This window comes from Anser cygnoides, chromosome 2, assembly GCF_040182565.1.
Source record: "Anser cygnoides isolate HZ-2024a breed goose chromosome 2, Taihu_goose_T2T_genome, whole genome shotgun sequence".
NCBI lineage: Eukaryota > Metazoa > Chordata > Aves > Anseriformes > Anatidae > Anser > Anser cygnoides.
In genome coordinates, this window is record NC_089874.1 from 103,237,116 (window position 1) to 103,259,926 (window position 22,811).

At 43.0% G+C, this 22,811-nt stretch overlaps 1 long non-coding RNA gene across 1 annotated transcript in view; it reads right to left on the minus strand.

The window, feature by feature from the left end:
- Positions 1–228: 228 nt before the first annotated feature.
- LOC136790157 (uncharacterized) overlaps positions 229–22,811 on the minus strand; it is a 134,300-nt gene continuing 111,717 nt past the window's right edge. The window contains exon 3 of the long non-coding RNA XR_010829586.1: positions 229–1,388. This is a non-coding gene — a long non-coding RNA (uncharacterized lncRNA). The remainder of the gene's footprint in view (positions 1,389–22,811) is intronic.

A 22,811-nucleotide genomic window follows, 5' to 3' on the forward strand; every position in this document is an offset into this window, starting at 1 on the left:
ATGGAGGAGACCCCAGTGGAGTAGGTGGATGTGGCCTGGAGAAGGCTGCGGCCCATGGAGAGCCCCCGCAGGAGCAGGCCCCGGGCTGGAGCTGCAGCCCGTGGAGAGGAGCCCACGCAGGAGCAGGGAGTCTGGGGGAAGCTGCTGCCCGTGGGGGACCCGTGCTGGAGCAGTTTGCTCCTGGGGGATGGGCCCCGTGGTATGGAGCCATGTTGGAGCAGTTCTTGAAGAGCTGCTGCCTGTGGGAAGCCCCCACAGGATCAGTTCAGGAAGGACGGCATCCCATGGGAGGGACCCCATGTTGGAGCAGGGGAAGAGAGTGACTGTGAAGGAGCTGCAGAGACAAAACAGTAACAGATTGACTGTAATCCCCATTCCCCCGCTCCCCTGTACTGCTCAGGGGGAGGAGGTGGAAGGGGGTGGAGGCGGAAAAGCTGTTTTTAGTTAGGTTTTTGGTTGTTTGTTTCTCACTGATCTAGTTTGTTAGTAATAGGTAATAAATTATATTAATCTCCCTATGCTGAGTCTGTTTTACCCATGATGATAATTGATGAGTGATTTCCAGCTCCTTATCTAAACCTGTGAGCCCTGTTTTGTTGTTGTTGTTGTTTTGTTGTTGTTGTTTTCATTGTATTTTCTCCCCCTTTCCCTTCTCATCTGCCAAGCTGGGTAAAACCACCACAATGTGCAATTCTCTTCCCTTGTTTATTCTGAAGAACATTTGCATTTAAATAAAATCTATGCTCATTTACTGTTGCTTATTTCACAGAATCACAGAATCACAGAATTGTAGGGGTTGGAAGGGACCTCAAGAGATCATCTGGTCCAACCCCCCTGCCAAAGCAGGTTCCCTAGAGCAGGTTGCCCAGGTAGGTGTCCAGACGGGTCTTGTATATCTCCAGAGAAGGAGACTTCACAACCTCCCTGGGCAGCCTATCCCAGTGCTCCATCACCTGTGAAGAAGTTCTTTCGCGTGTTGGTGCGGAACTTTCCGGGCTCCATTTTCTGGCCATTGCCCCTTGTCCTGTCCCCACAGACCACTGAAAAGAGGTTGGCCAAAACCCTGTCTCCCACACTTCAGCTATTTATAAACATTGATAAGACCCCCTCTCAGTCCTCTTTTCTCCAGGCTGACCAGACCCAGGTCTCTCAGCCTTTCCTCATAGGGAAGATGCTCCAGGCCCCGTATCATCTTGTTCCAGGCTCTGCATCATCTTGAAACACTCCTGTCGACTGGAAAGTGCCCAAACCATGGCAGCGAACCTGCAGCAGAACAGGGAAGGAAGCCAGGTACCCTCAGCCTTTGGCCTTCCTGGTTAGCAGAGCTGAAGCACGGATGCTGAGACACACAGAGCTGGGCAGCCTGATCCTGCGGCACACCCGGTCACCTGGAAAAACAAAATCCAAATCAACCATTGGTGGAAAATATTTTTAATGTCCTAGTGAGGAGCCCCTCTCAGCAATATGCTTCAAGATACCCGCAGAGCCACCTTCCTTCCCCAGAGTTATGTACCAGAAACACAGTCCCTAATGGTGAGAGCTGCTTCCCTCAAGAATAAAATCAGTTTGTGCAAGGAGGGGTTAGCCATTGCTTCCTCAAGAGCAATGATGATTCAGGCAGGAATCAGCCTTTTCTCATCTATTTCTCACTTTAAGATATAATATTGGGCATGTTTATTACGTCACAAAGGATATTTATGTCTCAAGCTTAAAATACGGAAAAGAGCACAGGTGATGAGCTCTTAAGAATCAGAGGTCCTGCTGATAGATAGCAGTAGAAAAGGCAAGAGAGGATACAGACAAGAACTGACATAAAACCAAAAGAGTTTCAAACAATTCTAGTTTTCCAACATCTTCAAGGGAAAGTCAACAAGTTATCAAAATACAGATATAGGATATACATGATGTGTAAGAACTGTCGATGAATAATACTAAACACTTATTTTACAGATCATTCCAAATGATCCTGATTTTTTTTTTTTTAATTCTGTTTAGAAAATCTTCTTTATTTTAAGTGCTTAAGGTATTAAGTGCTAGGTAAAGAAGCACAATGAAGACATAAAGGGAAACAATGCAGTAGGGAAATGACTCTCCAAAAAGACCCCCCAATACCCTAAAAGAGCACCAAATCCAAAAACATACAAACCAAGCAAAAAACTTAAAAACAAACAAAAAATACCCCCACAAACAAAGACAAACAGAAAACAGACAAACAAACAAAAACCACAGCATAAGTATCCAGAAGCATTTCATGAGGAAAGATGAATAATATGATTATTCAAACAGACTTTTCACCAATGAACCTTCACTGACACTGTTGAGTAAAAAGGACTGGACCATGTTACATTGGTTTATAAAAATAGCCATACAAATGTATCTACAACTGATTATAAAATGCACACACATAACAGTATATGAAATATATTATAAACAAATGTGATTATGTACTTTCTTCTTTTCGAGAACACAACTTTAAGTTTTCACACTAAACTATTCTGTCCAGAAATAATGTTGTATTGGTACATGTTACATATTATATAGAAGCTTTTTTCCCAACATAGCCTTATTTGCTTCATTCTGATTGTTATATTAGTTTTTCCTCTATTTCATAGCCAGTCTGTATTAGCCATTGTTACTAGATAAAAGCAAATTTGTCTTCCATCTGGAAGCCTTGCATTCTACATTTTCTATTATAAAGAGTTCTTGGAGGAAAATAATCAGGAGAATGTTCTTACTGTCATGTGCACTTGATTGGGAAAGAGAAAGGCCTTTTTTTTTTTTTTTTTTACAAAGTGAATACAGAGACTGAAATGGAACCTCATGAAGTTCAACAAGGGTGAGTGCACAGTCCTGCACCTAGGGAGGAATAACCCCAAGCCCCCAGTGCAGGCTGGGGGCTGACCTGCTGGAGAGCAGCTCTGCAGAGAGAGAGAGAGGAGTCCTGGTGGACAACAGGCTAACCACGAGTCATGTGCCTTTGTAGCCAAAAAGGCTAAAGGTATCCTGGGCTGCATTAGGAAGAATGTTGCCAGCAGGTCAAGGGGGGGTGAACCTTCCTCTCTACTCAGCCCTGGTGAGGCCACACCTGGAGTATTGTGTCCAGTTCTGGGCTCCCCAGTACAAAAGGGACATAGAACTGCTGGAGCAAGTTCAGAGGAGGGCTACAAAGAGGATTAGAGGAATGGAGCACCTGTCATATGAGGACAGGCTGAGAGAACTGGGCCTGTTTAGCCTGGAAAAGAGAAGACTGAGAGAAGACCTCATTAATATCTGAGGGGAGGGTGTTGAGAGGATGGATCCAGTTCTCTTTTCAGCTGTGCCCAGTGAGAGGATGAGAGGCAACGGATACAAACTGAAGCACAGGAAGTTCCATCTGAATATGAGAGGGGACTTCTTTACTGTGATGGTGACAGAGCACTGGAACAGGTTGCCCAGAGAGGTTGTGGAGTCTCCTTCTCTGGAGATATTCAAAACTCATCTGGATGCCATCCTGTGCAATGTACTCTAGGTGACCCTGCTCGGCAAGGGGGCTTGAACTAGATGATCTCCAGAGGTCCCTTCCAAACTCGACCATTCTGTGATTCTGTGATTCTGTGATCCCCACGTCCTAAGAAAAAAAGGGGAGAAAGAGCTGGTGCTATTCCTGTGTCATGCAGTCAAGTTGCTGTGACACTCTTTCTTTTAGCGGTAACTTTTTCTGTTGTGAATTGGTACAGAGATTGAAAATGAGCTCTCGGATCCTTCAGAAAACCATTGTAGTACTACTAGGTGATATGACATAGAACAATAGCTCATGTGCATCAAGAACAGCGTTGCTACTCGGTCAAGGGAAGTGATTGTCCCACTCTGCGTTGGTGCTGCCTTACCTTGAATACTGTGTGCAGTTTGGGGCACAACAGTATAAGAAAGATATAAAACTGTTAGAGAGTGTCCAAAGGAGGGCAACAAAGATGGTAAAGAGTCTAGAGTAGAAGATGTATGAGGCGTGGCTGAAGTCACTTGGATTGTTCAGCCTGGACAAGAGGAGACTGAGGGAAGACCTCATTATGGTCTACAACTTCCTCATGAGGGGCAACAGAGAGGCAGGCACTGATCTCTTCTCTCTGGTGACCAGTGATAGCATCCAAGGGAATGGCATGGAGCTGTGACAGGATGTTCAGGTTGGATATTAGGAAAAGGTTTTTCACCGAGAGGGTGGTCAGGTGGAACAGGCTCCCAAGCAAAGTGGTCACAGCACCGAGCCTGATGGAATTCAAGAAGCATGCTCTCAAACACATAAGATTTATTTATTTATCATTTGGGTGGTCCTTTGGCGACCCAGGAGTTGAACATGATGATCCTTGTGAGTCCCTTCCAACTTGGATGTCTGTCCTGGTTTCAGCTAGGATAGAGTCAATTTTCCTCCTAGTAGCTGGTAGGGTGCTATGTTTTGGATTTAGGATGAGAAGAATGTTGATAACACACTGATGTTTTAATTGTTTCAGAGCAGTGCTTACACTTAGCCAAGGAATTTTCAGCTTCTCGGTCTGTCCTGCCAGCGGGCAGGCTAGGGGTGCAGCAGGAGCTGGGAGGGGACAGACCCAGGACAGCTAATCCAAACTGGCCAAAGGGGTATTCCATACCATCTGACGTCATGCTAAACAATATATAGGGGTGGCTAGCCAGGATGGGGGGGCCGACTGCTTGGGGATAGGCTAGGCATCGGTCAGCAGGTGGTGAGCAATTGCATTGTGCCTCACTTGTTTCGTACACATTAGTAGTAGTAGTACTATCATCATCATTATTATTATTATTTTTTCTGTCCTAATAAACTATCTCTATCTCAACCCACAGGCTTCATTTTTCCTGATTCTCTCCCCTATCCCAGCGAGGGAGGGGGGAGGGTGAGCGAACGGCTGTGTGGTGCTTAGCTGCCGGCCAAGTTAAACCACAACAATATCCTATGATTCTGTGATTCTGTGATGATTCTCTTTTCCATTGGAGCCATTCTACATTTAAATGGAAGATTACTTACATTTTAATTAATTCAAGGTGACAAAATAAAAATGTCTCCATAATCTAGTGCTTATAGATTTATCTTTCTTATCCTTCATTTTATTTTAAAAAGTTGTGCTTATTTGTCAGAAAACAGAGTTAGGAGTCTTGCTGCCATTCCAGATTCAATAACCCCATGGATATATTTCCTTTCTCATGGGAGAGCTAATGTGAAACATTCTGTAATTCATTTTTCTCAATTCCTTTAAGTCACAAAATATATTTTGATAATTCTAATATTTTTCTTTATTTTTTATTTAGAAAAAGATATTTTTAATATTATTGTGGTTATTCAAAACAAGTAATGTAAATAGTAATAATTATCCAGTGTTACTAAAATAATATTTTGATTTAATGGGACAGAACTTAAGTACCTTTATATCAAAGGGAGTGAAAAGTTTATGATCTAGTCCTTAATGAGTCTTTTGAAGTATATTTATTGTAAAATGATTTAATTTCACACTCTTGCACTTTAGAGAATCTAATGGAACAACTTATCAAGAACACTACAAAGGCTGTAGTCTTATCCATGAGCTGATCTGCACTGTTAAATTTTAACAGCGAGAAAGAGAACTACATCTATATTATGTTTTATACATGTATAAAGAAAATTAAATGTTCTGTTGGAACATTATTATATGTAATATATTTTTATGAAAACCGTCTGCAATTTTAATTAGCTTGTATCCCCTTGAGATCTGAAAGATCTAAAGAACAAAGAGTCAAATTCAGGAAAAGATGTTTTGGTTTTCATTAAAATATGATGATACCCTTAATGCTTCTTGATTTCTTTCACAGTCAAAGAGTAACAATAAAAGATTAGAGAGAGATACAGACTTTTTTGTTCTGGGGTGTCATATTAGAAACATAAACCACTTTTGCCTATGAGAACAGTACTTTTATACGAATACTAAAGGGAAGGCAAGGGAAGGGAAGGGAAGGCAAGGGAAGCGAAGGGAAGGGAAGGGAAGGGAAGGGAAGGGAAGGGAAGGGAAGGGAAGGGAAGGGAAGGGAAGGGAAGGGAAGGGAAGGGAAGGGAAGGGAAGGGAAGGGAAGGGAAGGGAAGGGAAGGGAAGGGAAGGGAAGGGAAGGGAAGGGAAGGGAAGGGAAGGGAAGGGAAGGGAAGGGAAGGGAAGGGAAGGGAAGGGGGAAGGGAAGGGAAGGGAAGGGAAGGGAAGGGAAGGGAAGGGAAGGGAAGGGAAGGGAAGGGAAGGGAAGGGAAGGGAAGGGAAGGGAAGGGAAGGGAAGGGAAGGGAAGGGAAGGGAGGGAAGGGGGGGAGGGGAGGGGAGGGGAGGGGAGGGGAGGGGAGGGGAGGGGAGGGGAGGGGAGGGGAGGGGAGGGGAGGGGAGGGGAAAGGGGAGGGGAAAGGGGAGGGGAAAGGGGAGGGGAAAGGGGAGGGGAGGGGAGGGGAGCGGAGGGGAGCGGAGGGTAAAAGAAGTTACAAAAAAAAAAAAAACAACAACACTGACTAATAACCCACATCCATAGAAAATGTTCCAGCAATAGGAAAAACGGCTCTGGAGCAGATGCATTCTTCAGCAGACTGGGGGATCGAGGCAGGCAGGGTTTTTTCCTGCATCGAGGCCACTCGAGGCAGCAGAGGGAGCCGCTGACCTGGCAGCCCTCACAAGGGTGGATGATGAGGCACTGGCAGAGCCAACAGCCCCTCCCACTATGGCAGCCCTTGGGGACAGTGAGCAACCAGGAGCACGGTGAACAGGGCGTGGTGCGTCAGTCAGGGCCTTGCGCTACAGTTGGTATGTCAGTTTGCATGAGTGTGCGCACAGGCAGGGAGAGCCGGGAGGTTGAGCAGGATCAGTCATATCTGTGTATGACCAGCCCAGACCCACAATTCCAGGGAGCTCCGGTCTCTGGAGGTCCCCCTAGGGTGTAAAGGCAGAGGAGGGTGTCATGGGTGCAAGTGTGCCCAGCTTGATGAGCTCTTCAAACAGAAGTTGAAAAGAGTAGCTCACCAGGCACCATAGCATTGGGAATCTGAGCAGGAGATTGACAAATGGTATCATACGCTGACACAGGCAGAGCAGCAGCCGTGCCTGAAATCCAGGCAAGGAGTAGGGAAACAAGCGTGCAGCCCAAAACAAGCACATTTGAAAGACTCACATGACGAGGGAGAGCGGACCCTTGTCTCTGATCTGCGATGGAGGAGGAGTCTCCCCCCGACCCTGAAGTGCCCCTGCACAATAGATATGGGGTTCTAAGGCAGGAGAGAAGTGACTCCGGGGGAACTAGTAAAGACCTCAGAAAGATCAACCACAGGGAACTCAGAAAGACCGACCACACAAAGTTGACTCAATCTCCCAACTGCATCAAAACCAGTGCCACAAAGAAGGCATCAAGGGTGTTAGTCATTGGAGACTCCTCTCTGAGAGGCACCGAGGCTCCCATTTGCCATCCAGACAATCTCTCCAGAGAGGTTTGCTGCCTGTCTGGGGCCCATGTTTGTGATATTATGAAGAGGCTACCGAGTATGGTGGGTCCCAAAGACTACCACCCCTTCCTACTTTTTCAAGTAGGATCAAATGAAGGTGTAACAAGGAAACTCCAAAATATCAAAAAGGATTTTATGTCCCTTGGAAAGATGTTGAAGGGATCAGAAGCGCAAGTAGAGTTCTCTTCAATCCTCTCAGTTGGTGACTGGGACCCAGGAAGGAGACAAATGGGACTAGTGAATGACCGGGTGAGAGGATGATGCCATGCCCAATGTTTTGGGTTCTATGACTTTGGATGCGCTTTTGAGGGACCAGACATGCTGACTTCGGATGTGGCACAGCTGTCCAGGTGAGGCAAGAGTGTTCTGGGCAGTAAGCTGTCTGGGTTTATCAGCAGGGCTTTAAACTAGATATTGTTGGGGAAGGGGAAGCACTTCTGAGCAAATAAAATGTAAACATGAAAACACTATCACTCTAAGCAAGAGCAGGGAAATATTTGCAAACTGTCCCAATGCAATCAGGAAAGGCTCTAGAAACATGATACGACCAATTGCCCAGCTGAAATGCCTCCACCAACACACAGCATGGGAAACAAGCAAGAGGAATTGGAAACTTACCTGCTGTAATTGGAAATTTATCTGCTCTAGGGAACCTGCTTTGGCAGGGGGGTTGGACCCGATGATCTCTGGAGGTTCCTTCCAACCCCTACAATTCTGTGTGATTCTGTGAAACTATGGAGCAATTAGACAAATATGACCTGATGGCTATCACAGAAATGTGGTGGGATGGACACATAACTGGAATATTGGAATAGAGGGCTACAAACTCTTCAGAAGAGATAGACAGGGAAGGAAGGGAGGGGGTGTTGCCCTCTACATTAGGGAAGGAATTGATTATGAAGAGTTGCCTTTGAGAAACAGCCATGGACAAGCTGAGAGCTTATGGCTGAGAGTTAAAGACTGCATCAATAAATGACAGCTTGTGGTTGGTGTCTGCTACAGGCCACCTGATCAAGGGGAGCCTGTGGATGAGGCATTCTTGCTTCAACTACAAGAATCATCACACTTGCATGCTCTCATCCTGATGGGGGACTTCAACCACCCGGATGTCTGCTGGGAAAAATACACAGCAAGCTGTAAGCAATCCAGAAGATTCCTAGAATGCGTTGAGGATAACATCCTGGTCCAGGTACTAGACAAACCAACCAGAGGTGAAGTGTTACTTGACCTCGTGCTCAGCAACATGGAAGAGCTCATTAAAAAGGTCAAGATTGGAGGCATTCTGGGTTGCAGTGACCATGCCCTGGTTGAGTTTGTGATCTCAAGGAATACGGGCCTGGCAAAGAGCCAAGTCAGGACCCTAAACTTCTGAAGAGCAAGCTTCAAGCTATTTAAAGACCTAGTAGCTGAGATCCCCTGGAACACTGGCCTTAGGGACAAAGGAGCTGAGCAGAGCTGACAACTCTTTAAGGATGTTTTCCTTAGAGTGCAAGAACTCTCCATCCCCCTGCGCAAAAAAAGCAGGCAAGGAGGGCAGACAACTGGGATCGCTGAGCAAGGACCTGCTGGTCAAACTGAGGTGCAAGAAAGAAGTGCAGTCAGTGGAAACCGGGACACATGGCCTGCAATGAGTATACTGATGCAGTCCAGATGTGCAGGGATGGGATAAGGAAAGCCAAGGCACAGATGGGACTGAGCTTGGCAAGGGATGCAAAGAATAACAGGAAGGGATTCTATAGGTACATTGGCCAGAAAAGAAAGACCAAGGAGAGTGTACCCTCTCTGATGGATGAGAAGGGTGAAATGGTAATGACAGAAATGGAGAAGGCTGAGGTACTCAACAATTTCTTTGCCTCAGCCTTCACTGCCAGTCCAGCTTCCCAAGTCTTTCGTTTTCCTGAACCTGTAGATGGAGGCTGGGAAAGCAAACTCCCATCCACTATAAGTGAAGAGCAGGTTCGAGACCACCTGATGAAACTAAACAGGTACAAGTCTATGTGACCTGATTACATTCATGCCAGGGTCCTGAAGGAATTGGCTGATGTAGTTGTCAAACCTCACTCCATCATATCTGAAAAGTTCTGGCAGTCAGGTGAAGTCCCTTGTGACTGGGAAAAGGGAAACATCAATCTAATTTTTAAAAAGGGTAGAAAGGAGGACCTGGGGATCTACAGACCGGTGAGCCTCACCTCTGTGCCTGGCAAGATTATGGAGAAGATCCTCCCGAAAGCAGTGTCGAAGCACATGCAAGACAAAGAGGTGATTCAAGACATCCAGCATGGCATCACCAAGGGTAAATCATGCCTGACTGATCCTTCTAGCCTTCTATGATGGAGTGACTGCATCAGTTGACAAGGGAAGACCGACCAGTGTCATCTACCTGGACTTCTGCAAGGCCTTTGACACAGTCCCACATGACATCCTGGTCTCCAAATTGGAAGGATATGGTTCTGATGGGTGGACTATTTAGTGGATAAAGAATTGGCTTGAAGTGGTGGTCAATGGCTCTATGTCCAGGTGGAGGCCAGTGACAAGTGGTGTCCCTCAGGGGTCCATCTTGGGACCAGTTCTGTTTAATATCTTTATCAAAGACATAGACAGTGGGATTGAGTGCACCTTCAGAAAATTTGCAGATGACACCAACCTGCATGATGCAGTTGATACGATAGAAGGAAGTGATGCCATCGAAAGGGACCAGGACAGGCTTGAGAATTGGGCCCACGTGAACCTAATGAGGTTCAACAAGTCTAAATGCATGATGCTGCTCATGGGCCAGAGAAACCCCAGACTTGAGTACAGACTGGGAGAAGAAATAATTGAGACCAGCTTTGTAGAGAAGGACTTGGGGATTCTGGTGGATGAAAAGCTCGACATGAGTTGGCAGTGCATGCTTGCAGCCCCAAAGGCCAACTGCATCCTGGGCTGCATTAAAAGAGGACTGGCTAGCAGGTCGGGGGAGGTGATTGTCCCCCTCTACTCAGCCCTGGGGAGGCCCCACTTGGAGTACTGCATCCAGGTCTGGGACCCCCAGCACAAGAAGGATGTGGAGCTGTTCGAGCAAGTCCAGAGGAGAGCTACAAAGATCATAAAGGGGCTGGAACACCTCTACTATGAAGATAGGCTGAGAGAGCTGGGGTTGTTCAGCCTACAGAAGAGAAGGTCCTGGGGTGACCTCATCACAGCCTTTCAGTACTTAAAGGGGTCTTATAAAAAAGGATGGAGAATCACAGAATCACAGAATCATTTAGGTTGTAAGAGACCTCCAAGTTCACCTAATCCAACCTCTGACCTAACACTAACAAGTCTTCCACTAAACCATATCACTAAGCTCTACATCTAAATGTCTTGTAAATGCCTCAAGGGTTGGTGACTCAACCACTTCACTGGGCAGTCCATTCCAATGCCTAACCACCTTTTCCATAAAGAAGTTCTTCCTAATATCCAACCTAAACCTCTCCTGGCACAACTTTAGCCCATTCCCCCTCGTCCTGTCACCAGGCACATGGGAGAATAGACCAATACCCACCTCACTACAGCCTCCTTTAAGGTACCTGTAGAGAGCGATAAGGTCACCGCTAAGCCTCCTCTTCTCCAGACTGAACAACCCCAGCTGCCTCAGCTGCTCCTCATAAGACTTGTTCTCCAGAACCCTCACCAGCTTTGTTGCCCTTCTCTGGACTCGCTCAAGCACCTCGATGTCCTTCTTGCAGCGAGGGGCCCAAAACTGAACCCAGTACTCGAGGTGCGGCCTCTTCAGAGCCGAGTAAAGGGGGACAATCACTTCCCTAGCCCTGCTGGCCACACTGCTTCTTATACAAGCCAGGATGCTGTTGGCCTTCTTGGGCACCTGAGCACACTGCTGGCTCATATTCAGCTGACTATCAACCAATACTCCCAGGTCCTTCTCTGCCAGGCAGCTTTCCAACCACTCCTCTCCCAGCCTGTAGCTCTGCTTGGGGTTGTTGTGCCCCAGGTGCAGGACCCGGCACTTGGCCTTGGTGAACTTCATACAGTTGGCCTCAGCCCATCGGCCCAGCCTATCCAGATCCTCCTGCAGAGCCTTCCTACCCTCGAGCAGATCGACACATGCACTTAACTTGGTGTCGTCTGCAAACTTACTGAGGGTGCACTTGATCCCCTGAGAGAGAAAGAAGAACTGTCTCCAAGTTCTTGTCTCCAAGAAAGAGAACTGTCTCCAATACTGAGCCCTGGGGGACTCCACTAGTGACCGGCCTCCAACTGGATTTAACACCTTTCACCACGACTCTTTGGGCCTGGCTACCCAGCCAGTTTTTAACCCAACAAAGCATATGCCAGTCCAAGCCATGAGCAGCCAGTTTTTGAGGAGAATGCTGTGGGAAACGGTGTCAAAAGCCTTACTGAAGTCAAGGTAGACCACATCCACAGCCTTTCCCTCATCCACTAAGCGCATCACTCTTTCATAGAAGGAGATCAGGTTCGTCAAGCAGGACCTGCGTTTCATAAACCCATGCTGACTGGGCCTGATCGCCTGGTTGCCCTGCAAGTGCCGCGTGATGACACTCAAGATGATCTGCTCCATGAGCTTCCCCAGCACCGAAGTCAGATTGACAGGCCTATAGTTTCCTGGGTCCACCCTCCGGCCCTTCTTGTAGACGGGCGTCACATTTGCTAGCCGCCAGTCGACTGGGACCTCCACTTATAGACAGGACTGCTGATAAATGATGGAAAACAGCTTGGTCAGCTCCTCCACCGTTTTCTCAGTACCTGAAGAAAAAAGCCCTGCCTGCCTTGATCCCCCACTCCACTGCAGAACATGTCTGCCCCGGAGCCGATTGTCTCGGAGCCACTCAGAGGCGAGTGGCTGCTAAATGGCGGTGATGCCCAATTTAAACAGCCTGCCACTGCCACTGTTGGCTCCACCCAGGCCTCGTCAGCCTCCCTTGCCCAGCTGGATGCAACCTCTGGGATGATGCTGCAACAACTTCCCTGGTCAGCCTGTTCTAATGCCACACAACCCTTTCAGTGAAAAAGTGCTTCCTAATATCCCACCTCAACCCTGGTGCCACTTGAGGCCATTTCTTCTTGTCCTGTCACTTGGTGCCTGGGAGAAGAGACTGACCCCCCCACCTTGCTACAACCACCTTTGAGGCAGCTGTAGAGAGCAATAACGTCTCCCCAAGCCTCTTTTTCTCTTGGCTAAAAAAGCCCAGTTCCCTCAGCCTCTCCTCACAGGACTTGCTCTCTAGACCCTTCACCAGCTTCATAGTCCTTCTTTGGACATGCTCCATCATTACAATGTCTTTCTTGTAACGAGGGCCTCAAAACTGAACACAGGTTGATGTGCAACCAAAAGCCAGAGCCAAGTACAGGGGGACAATCACTTCCCTGTTCCTGCTGGCCACACTATTTCTGATACAAGCCAAGAAGCTGTTGTCCTTTTGGCCATCTGCCCATACTAGCCAGCACACTGGCAATTCCCAAGAGACACAAAGCACTGCAAGGTGCTGAAGTTTGGCCTATGCATACTGAGATGCACTTGTGAGAAACTAAGTTGTGTTTTTGCAGTAGAGAACCAGTTTTCTGTATTCAAAGGTAGTTGTGTAGTCATAACGAGAAGAAATGCTAAGTAGGTAAGCGAACAGTAGAAGGCCTCACTGTGCCAAAATAGGGTAGATGATTGAGAAAAACAGGATGAGCAGTGTAAGAACAGTAAAACAAAGGTTGCAAGTTCTCAAAACATAAGAAAGGAGAGGGAAAAAAAAAGGGGGGAAAAGGATAAATGAAAGGGTTGAGAAAAAAAGTACATATGTGGTATAGAGGAGCGTCAAGTAGCTTGTGAACCTGTAGTACTCAGCCAATGAGGAAACAGGGGAGGTGATCAGGTGTCGGGTAATAGGGAATAAAAGGTTATGATTTGTTTACTATAATGTGTTCCTAATTGGCAGGATGCCTGCCATTGCAATCTCAAATAAAATAGCTTCACAGAAGATCCCATCTGGAGAAAATTATTGAGATTTTTCTCACACTCAACACTGATCCAACTCCCACAACAGACCCTGCAGCCAATCCAACCCTGGAGGACCCCAGCTGGGCCCAGAATCTGCTCCTGCCTGCGCCACCAAAGCCCCTGAGCACCCCACCAGTGCTGCGGGCAATGCCACAGCTGCCCCACAGCCTGTGGGAACAGCACGGAAGTGCGAGCATGGGTCCAGGGTACCTGGGCAATAACCCTGCACTGGCACAACTCCTCCTCACTGAGCATTTTGCAGCACAGCCCCCTGCCCCAAGGGCTCTGGCTCAGGCCCCAGTGGTGAGACAGACCCGCAGCGGGGCGATGGTCGTGGGAGCAGCCAGCTGAGAAATTCAGCTACCCAGGCCCTGCCTCCCTGCCAAGACCCTGCCCTCTTTCTGGGTGCCCCACAAAGGCCTTGTGACATTGCAGGGCCATCAGTGACAGCATTGTGGGGCTGCTGACACCATCACCCACTCAGCACGCACACAGCGGTGCTGCTGGTGACAGGCTGAGCTCAGGCCAGGGTGACAGCCAGAGATTTGCCTTCCTTGAAATCGGAGCTGGGGATGCTCAGCCTGGGGCTCTTTGTGCTCTGCATGGCTTCTCTGCTCCCCAGCAGCCTTGGCTGTTCCAGACGGCCCTCCTGCTCCACGGTGTCCTGGTTCCAGTTAGGACAGAGTTAAGTAGCTCATAGTAGCTGGTAGGGTGCTATGTTTTGGATTAGGATGAGAAGAGCGCTGATAACATGCTGATGTTTTAATTGTTGCAGAGCAGTGTTTACACCAGGCCAAGGACTTTTCGGCTTCTTGCTCTGTCCTGCCAGCGAGCAGGCTGGGGGTGCAGCAGGAGCTGGGAGGGGACAGACCCAGGACAGCTGACCCAAACTGGCCAAAGGGGTATTCCATACCATCTGACGTCATGCTAAACAATATATAGGGGTGGCTGGCCGGGGTGGGGGGGCCGGCTGCTCGGGTATAGGCTGGGCATCGGTCAGCGGGTGGTGAGCAATTGTATTGTGCATCACTTGTTTTCTTACACATTATTATTGTTAATACTATTACCATTATCACTATTATTATTATTATTGTTATTATTATTTTCCTGTCTTAATAAACTGTCTTTATCTCAACTCACAGGCTTCACTTTCCCGTTTCTCTCCCCCATCCCAGAGAGGGAGGGGGGAGGGTGAGCGAACGGCTGTGTGGTGTTTAGCTGCCAGCCGGGTTAAACCACAACACACGGTCATATGGGATGTGGCTCCTGAGGACATGGAGCACCAGGGCATTGGCACAGGGAGCCAGTGCTCCTACCTGCCCTGCCTGCTGGACAAGCTTTGGTCCTCCCTGGCCCTGCTGGATGCAACTTTTGGGTCCATTGAAGTGCTATACAGAAGCAGCCCAGCCCTGTGCCTGCTCAGCGGGGTTTTCCTTGCAGGACTTTGCATATGGAGAAAAGCCAGGAGATGCCAAAGAGAGGTGAGTGGGTGACAAAAAAAAAAAAAAAAAAAAAAAAAAAAGCACCATATGTCACTTTGATACCTCAAGTGTACATGAAAGATGTCTTCCCAACTTTTCTATGAAAATCAATAATCTATTAAGTATGTGCCATACTCTGAAATACTCTTGTGACTTCAGATTCCTCTAAAGAGCTAAAAACAGGTTTTGTGCATAGCTTCTTAGCTGCAGTTATGGATTGTTTTTTTTACATCTATACATCTCACTTTTTTTCCTTTTTTTTTTTCCCTCCTGTTTTCAGTTTTACTTGCCGTTTGTTCTGTTTTATTCTACTTTGTTCTTCCAAGGTGAACACTTTTCAATATTCCATGAATAAGTCATCATCACTTATTGTTGCCCAGTGGGTCCTTTGGTATCTATAGGTTAAACTCAGTAATTAAAAGAGCTCAGAAAATCCTTAGCCTGAGCTTTCCGCAAAGCAGAAAAGTGAATTGTTCTTCCAGTGTCTGCTGCTGAAAGGGAAGAAGGAAATTGAGGAAAATGGACAATTAAACTTTACACCACTACCTCATATTTTATTCAGTATGGTCAGAGAATACTTAGCTAGTTCACCACTGTTGGGAATTTTTTCCTGTTGATTTGTATCAGTAGTTCCTAGTTTTAACTTGAAAAATTAAGATTTAAAATATATAATGATTTTGAACTACTTCAATGTAAAAAGCTGTTTAAGGAACCAGCTCTCACCCCATTACAATCTATAATACAATTCAAATTCAGATGATAAATCAGGAAGTGACTGATCACTGTTTGAATGAGTAGTGACTCCCAAAACCTGAATAAGTACTTCAGCAGATACTGCTATTCTAACTCATAATACAGTTTTTTAAGGGCTTTCATGTATAAGTGAATCATTCAGTTTGCTTGTCAATCGTTCCATTAAATTCAAAATATTTCAAAACAACTTAAAACAGACACCTAGGGAAGAAGATACTGTTTTCATCTAATTTGTTTTGATTTCATTGTAATGACTAATTAATATTAATATGGTGATTAATATTCTTTATTATTCTAAGCTCATAATGGCACAGACAATGTAGAGATTTTCAAGGTCTTTGGATAGTATATTTATCTGCTTAGACGGAACATTTTAAAACCAGTATCTTTCTGTTCTCAGATATTTGGGACTGCACATCTGCACAGAGTTAAGCATGACAGTAAGTGTTCCATGAGTGTGCATCCAATTTCACACTATGGCATATTTTATGTAGTGAAATGCCATGAATCAGGTCACTAAATAATATATTGTTATATATATGATATATTATACAGGGTTAAGATTTTTTTTCTCAATTTGACTATTCATTTTGGCAATCAAAATTCCTGGTATACTGTGAATATACCGATTTACCAGCTACCTTGAACTACTGTGTAGTCCAATTTTGCATCACAAGATGGGCAATACATTCTACACTGCAGAGAGGGAAACAAATTTTATGTAATTAAAAAGTCTTTCAGAGTCAAATACTTAATATATATTTATTGATATATTAATAAGTTTGTTACAAGTTTTCCCTACTGATATAACCCCTTAAGATTGTTGAGCAAGGACATGTTTTAATTCCACATTATGAATTTCTAAAATAAAGTTAGAAATTATCCACCATTGAAGAGGACTTGGATGACCTCAGATGACCTAAAATGAATGTAATTATCTCAACCACAGTTAATAGGAAGACTAATGTCCAGAAAACACTATGTTCATCACTGATTCAGTACAGTGTCATAGATGATTTACATAACTCAAAAATATACTCATGTTGCAGTTTTGTTCTTTAATGCTTAAATGGACCAGATTATTTTAAGATGTAGTACACTACATTGGCTGTACCACAGTATGCAATATAAAATGAAAAAGTCCTAAAAGCTATCAGTACTCTTATTAATCTACTGCTACTTATGCAACCAAAGCAAAAGCCCAGTTAATCAGAATATTTTCTCTCTGAATAAATGTTTGATTTCACTTCCTTCTTAACTCATTTTTATCAGCTTTTTTCCAAATTAAGTAAGTGGTATCTATCCTACATTGAAAACACTCAATACTGTTCAGAAACAAGATATGTTACAAGTATTATCAAAAATATTTGGAGATTGCAATTCTTCAATAGTATTTTAGAATAGTTCACAACATTGATCAAAACAAACGTTGTCTGTTAAAAAGTGCCCATGAATGAAATAATTAATCTCATTTAGAAATTTTGTCAACTATAAAATATTCATTGAATTTCATAACAGTTGATTCATGTAATATCTATCAATTATTTTCATCCTTATTTGTTTTCAATCTCTTTCAGGTTCCTCTTTCACACAATACTCCTTTGTTGGCAAAATATTGAGGCAAATTCAAAATATAGATTATTTATTTATTTATTTATTTATTTATTTTACACTGAACAATACCTGCAAAGTATCTTTGCTTTTTTTTATCTTGAATTTGTGCTTTTGACTACTTCTAACCTGCCAAAGTTGTCATGACTGCCAAGAAAATAAAAATAATTAAAATGAGGAACAGTCTACCATAGATCATATGGAATATTTAAATTGATTGCGACCTCAGAGGGAAAAATTATATATATATCAGTTTTCTTGTTTGATAGCTGTGTACACAGGACTGAAATATCACTGAAGGATAAGCTGATATTTTTACAGATGGAGAGAAATAGTCAATGTATGAAGAACTGCTAAGTAACTGACTCCCCATTCCACATTTCTCTTCCCCTACCTCCCACCCTCACCTCCCCAAGAAATAAGACATACTTACTTGATAAAGTTGCAGAAGTGAGACACTGAGACTTTTCTGCTTTAGAGCAGAGAGTCCAGAAACTACTTCTAGTTCTCTCACTGTTACGATGGGACTAACGTGAAAACTTTGCACTTCTCTTTATTTGCAAACAAGAACATTAATATTTACTGTGTACTTCTCTAGGTTACTTTGAGGTTTGCTTAATGCTTGTAAAATACTCCGATGTTCTTTGGCAAATCTTTCTTTATCCTGCTTCACAGCTGCAACTGAAGAGTCACGGTGTTTCTGAAAATAAAAGGATTTTAAAAAAATGTTTCCCAGGCCTGGTGAAAGGGTTAGGTGAAAATTTGTGTGCCGTGCTAGTCCAGATCATAGCACGTAAACGAAAATTTGCAATTCATAAGGAAATCTAGAACTCCCTTTTTAAAATAATTGTTTCATTAGTTCTAGCTGAGCAGTAGCAGTACTTGCACTGCAATTTTTAAGGACCCTAAAAAGCTTAATGTTCAGATCTGCTGAACTCCAACAAAGGTGGAAATCCACCAAAATATGGTTCTATTTATGCTACTTCACACAGAGTACCTCTTCTGGGTACGTGTTAAACCTGAGATGAATCAACCCCATACTACGACAAGACCCAAATGTGGACCAGCCCTATTCCTCTCCTTCCCCATCAGCACCCATTCCTTTGCTCCAAGGGAATAGCTTGGAGCTGCTGTCATAGGTTTTGAACAAGTATTGGTTTGGCTAACTGGAAGGAAGCCTCTGAGAAGTACAGTATCATGGAATCACAGAACAGCCTGGGTTGGAAGGGACCTTAAAAATCATTCCAACACCCCTGCCATGAACAGGGAAGCCACCCACTAGATTAGGTTGCCCACGGCCTTGTCCAACCTGGTCTTGAGCACCTGCAGGTATGGGGCACCCACAACCTCTCTGAGAAACCTGTTCCAGTACTTCACCACCCTCTGAGTGAAGAATTTGCTCCCAATATCTAATCTAAATCTCCCCTCTTTTAGTTTAAAACCATTCCCCCTTGTCATGTCATTATCTGCCCTAGCAAAAAGTTTCATTCCATCTCTTTTATAAGCCCTCTTTAAGTACTGAAACGCTGCAATAAGCTCACCACCAGAGCCTTCTCTTCTTTAGGCTGAACATCCCCATCTCTCTCAGCCTTTCTTCATAGGAGAGGTGCTCCAGCCCTCTGATCAGCATTGTAGCCCTCCTCTGGACCTGTTCTAATGGACCAACATCCTTCTTATGCTGTGCCTACAGCAACTAGTATTCCCTGGATGTCTCTCCATCCAAGTATTATCCAGGCCTGATCCTGCTTAGCTTCCAAAATCAGACAAGATCAGGAGTTGCCAGGGTGATATGGCCATAGATATGTACCAACATATACCATACAGAACCAACATAGGTTGCAGCCTGCAAAAAAGCCAACCTCCAAGAAAACACTAATTTTCTCCTTTTTACATGAGAGGTAAACCAAAGATGGGATATTTCTGTGAATGTCAGGAAGAACAGTTCGTACTGATCAAGCATCATTTAAAAAAATCAGTTTGCTTACAAAAATGCACATAGATTTTTATTCCTGGGTGCAAACTCCCCACCTCAATTAAAGACAGGAACTTGTTTCAAACCCCCTCATCTTTCAAAGACTTATAGGCAGGTTGTTCAGTCTGTAAAAGGTGTTTCTCGCTCCTCCTATTCACTCTTACACACCTCGTCTGCAGTATTATCAAGTTGGCCAAAGAGTTTGAGTTTCTGAACAGTCCTAAGTTTTCTTGGATGGAATATGAATGCTAAATATATCTCAAACAATGAAAATCTTAAAGTTTCAGAAACCCTCAATACAGCATCCATGGTAGAATTATTTTTTTTATTACTGCCACGTAGTCTAAAATACATTGATGATTGTTGAACTTGAGATCAGCTAATACAAATATTGGTATTTGAACATAATCTCAGATAAACTTCTATTCATCAAAATATTTTCCTTTTTTTTTCACTACTTCAATTTCATTTCTTTTCTCCTTCCCTAAATGCACTAATAATCTATAATAAATTAATAATAAAACAATGTATGCCAGAATATATAATCCCATGAAAATGTCTATTTACATGCACCAATCCGGTCTGTGAAGTACATAATATAAATTATTAAACACTGAACAAATATATATTAAATTAATATCTGGAATTAGCTGCATCTGATAAAGTTATGTTCTGCTATATTTCACTCTCTCTGTAATTTATTGTACATACTATATGAATTCTAGAGTGAGATAGGAGAAACACAGGAAATGTATTAAATATATTTTTCATTGGACATGAAGCTAATCGGTATTTTAATTTAATGAAACATTCCTAAGCAGTTTAATGCTATTTGCTTCAAAACTTCTAATGACAAACTGATTGTCTTCTTATGCACTCTATTAAACAAAACAAAGCTAAAAATAAAATAAAGTAAAATAAAATAAAATAAAATAAAATAAAATAAAATAAAAAGTAATCGTTATGCATTTAAAATGGTTCAGTATAGGATATGATATTGAGAACATAATTATTCTGTAATCTTCACCTGACATGGGTTCACTCTGATCCAAATTTGGATTTTACAAATCAAATTTTTGTTAGTTTTCCTTTTCAGTAGTTCAAGCACAATTACTTAGTGTTTCTACATCCAATGGGATTGACTGTTAAATTAAATAACAATTTAGCTGTTCAGTATCTCACTAATCATGGATGCAGAATTTTTACATTAGATGGAGTTGCAGTATCAGGCTAAAACTGCAATACCTTCGATACCTTCAGGCAATGGGAGTTTTAAGTAGTGATAGTAAATTCTCAAGTGAGACCCACAGAGTGATTTTTCATGTAGGATTGTCAATAACAGTTCTGAGTAATTAAAAAAAAAAAAAGTAGAAATATTTGTCACTAATTTTTCCATTACATTTTATTCGTATTTACAGGGTAGGAAAGTAAGTGATGAAAATAAATATCCTAGTTCAGAGAGTCCTGTCTGAAATTATACTCATAAGGATAAATTTAAATTTCAGACTACTTGACTCTTTGTATTTCCTGAAGTGATACTGCAAAGGATGTCACCACAGTAATAAACACCTTTCCTCTCAGAGGCTGTCTGAGCTCAAGCACTGATTCAGCAAGAACAGTTTGACACTTTAGGACATTGTAATACCAGAAAATAAAAACTGCTTATTTAAAATAAAATTCAGCCTATTGAATTATTCAACAATAATTGATTACATTGAGTAAGAGAAACCCTCACTAGAACTTACACACATTAGTGTATTGGAAGTAAAGAACACAGTCAGAATAAAGGTATAACTGCAGCTAAATTTGCCATCAAAAGTACTTTGCACTATACAGCAAGGACTGTGTAATTAGATAGTGCAACCTGGCAGCATGTTAAGTGTTGTGAACATGGAAGATCCATCTAGTGTTAATTGTGTGTAGGAAAGCAATCCTTATGAATAGCCTTTCAAGTCTAGGTATTTTTATAAAGAAAATTCATCATGGAATTTACATTCTCATCTATTGGCATTGTGTCATAAAAAAGCAAGTCAATTTGAAAGATGAATCATATGCAGTTTTTCTGTCATGATTATTGATTATCTTTCAACCTATAAAGACTATGTAAGGTTAAGAAGCTCTTAAAGATTTATTATTTTTATTGATCTCTCTTTTCTGTGGTGATGAAAGTAAGCATAAATCTCTGTTTTACTAAATGATACAGTAAACATGATTGCTTGAAAGAATTAAAAACATATTAAACATAAAGAACTAACACTCACTACATTTTTTTTTTAATTTAAGCAGAGATTTGGATAAACATTTTAATGCTTTGAAGGCTTTAAAAACATTTTTATTTTGCACTTTGTCAGAACGTATGGAAATGCTATTTAAAAACCAACTGCATGCAGAAGCCTAAAAACTTATTGGGTTTTCTTCTGCATTCCTAAGGAGACTGGGGGAGATAAGTAGGACAGAAGGGGAACAATAACAAGAAAGTACTTAAAAAGAAGCAAGCAGAAATATCCATCAACTGAGTTGTGCCTTCTTAGCAACTACTAATGCGTTTCAGAATCTATAGACATTGGCAAAGTAATACAACTACAGGCATATATGAACATTGCAAACAAGGCCAAGAACAATGACCTATTTTTGGTTGACAGCAATTTCCCATCTACTGAAGGTCATCCCTTCTCTCTATATCTCTATATGCCTGTAGAACAGCTACTGTGACTATTCTGTAATCAGTTTCAGTTAAACTTAGTCACATCAGCAAATTTTAATTTTTAAAGCCGTTTAAAATAATCAAGATCATTATGACTAAAATGGACTAGGTCTTGACAGCAGCTGTTCCTAGGTTATGAATGACAGACAGTGGTGAACAGAAGTGAACAGATGGGTTTATGGTAGTGGTTCCTAACCATTCAGACATATCCAGAAAGCTATGGCTGCCCACAGTAAGTAAATTCATTATTAAAATGCAAATTTAATCCTAAACTTAGATTTTTTCTCAACATTCTCCTTCTTCTACTCTATGGTATTCTAAACACAAAGGCATGCCCTGTCCTAATTTAATTCTTATGTTACAACAAGAAAATGATCCAGTTGGTACTCTGTTTTATCTCCTATTAGTACACACGCAGGTGTTGCTGATAGAGGATTAAGAGCTGTTCTTGAGTGATGTTCGCAAATGCAAAGGAGATAACTGAAATGCTGCAGAAATGTTCAGTGTTGTTCTAGACAAACAGTAAACTCTGCTCCTCAAAACATCATTTACAATGAGAGTATTGGAGGGCTTCATAAACTTACAAGTCTTTTACTTCTTGATCATCCTCAAGAATTTGATTCAATTCAGTGGAAATTATCCAGTGAATAATGGTAGCTCCTAAATTAGACATTTTGTTGACTAAAAATCATAATAACCCAGAATCACCCTTTGCACTGATTTCCAGGTTTAGTTAGAGTGCCACAAACAGTACAGGCCATGGACAATGATCATTTTAGATCAGGATTGATCTATATGCTGGAAGAAACTGTACACA